The sequence below is a fragment of the Lolium perenne genome, chromosome 7, assembly GCF_019359855.2.
Source record: "Lolium perenne isolate Kyuss_39 chromosome 7, Kyuss_2.0, whole genome shotgun sequence".
NCBI lineage: Eukaryota > Viridiplantae > Streptophyta > Magnoliopsida > Poales > Poaceae > Lolium > Lolium perenne.
The window spans coordinates 264,443,290-264,444,517 of record NC_067250.2 but is presented as its reverse complement, the minus strand read 5'-3'; positions in this window follow the sequence as shown (position 1 = coordinate 264,444,517).

The following is a 1,228-nucleotide window of genomic DNA, read 5'->3' as shown; positions in this document are numbered from 1 at the left end:
TTTCACTAGCTAGACGGGCAAACACACATGTGCTGCATAGTAATAATAAAAAGGTAGAAAAATCGATATACGAATCTATAATTAAATAGGTTAAACTAGGGTTTTGCCCAGTACTATAGATCAAGGTTCAAAAAAATCCAACTACGGGGTTCGAACAACACGATTCTAATCCAAGAATTTTTTCTACCTCATCCAAATGGCCTCAAACTATAGGGTTAGCATCTATCTAGTGCAGTATGTGTGAAAATGTATGCACTATGTGTGCTATAACTTGTATGTCTTTCAAATTTGAACCAAACTTGAATAAGTTTGAAATATTTGAAAAGGGGCTTTTGGCTTAAACGTTTGAAACCCAAAATGACTTCTCTTCATGCTAGACTTCATAAGACCGAGTTTAGGGTTAGGGGGTAGATACATGATCTGTCTGGTTTGAATATGTCTAAACCTTGTTTATCAACTTTAATGCTAACTATATGACACAATAAGACTATGTGCTTGGGTTTTTCATTTTTCTGTTTTTTTTAATTTTATGCCCATATATTTGAATCTTGGCCAAATCCTAGGTTTGACAAAGATTTAAACAAGTTTAAAACATGAAAATGAAAAGGGAAGCCTCTATCCTTCTTAATTAGTCACTCTAATATGAAGTTTTTGGGAGGTTTTTGAAATTTTCATGTTTGAAACCCAAAACCACTTCTCTTCATGCTTGACTTCATAAGAAAGAGTTTAGGGTTAGGGGGTAGATACATGATTTGTATGGTTTGAATATGTCCAAACCTTGTTTATCAACTTGAATATGCTTACTATATATATGACGTACATAAGAAGACTATGTACTTTGGTTTTTCAGTTTTCTATTTTTTAAATTTTCTGCCCACTTGAATCTTGGTCAAATTAATCCTAGGGTTGACCATGATTTAAACAAGTCTATAACATGAAATGAAAAGGTAAGCATGGATCCTTCTTAGTCACTCTAAAATGAAGCTTTTGGGATGTGTTCTTGAAATTTCCATGTTTGAAACCCAAAACGACACTTCTTTTCATGCTTTGGTTTTTCATTCTTTTTTATTTTTTATGTATTTTTATGCCCATTTGAATGTATGTCTTATATATCCTAGGTTTGACCAAGATTTAAACAAGTTTAAAACATGACAATGAAAAGGTAATTAATCATGGATCCTTCTTAATTAATCAGTCAGTCTAATTAAAATGAAGCTTTTGGGAGGTC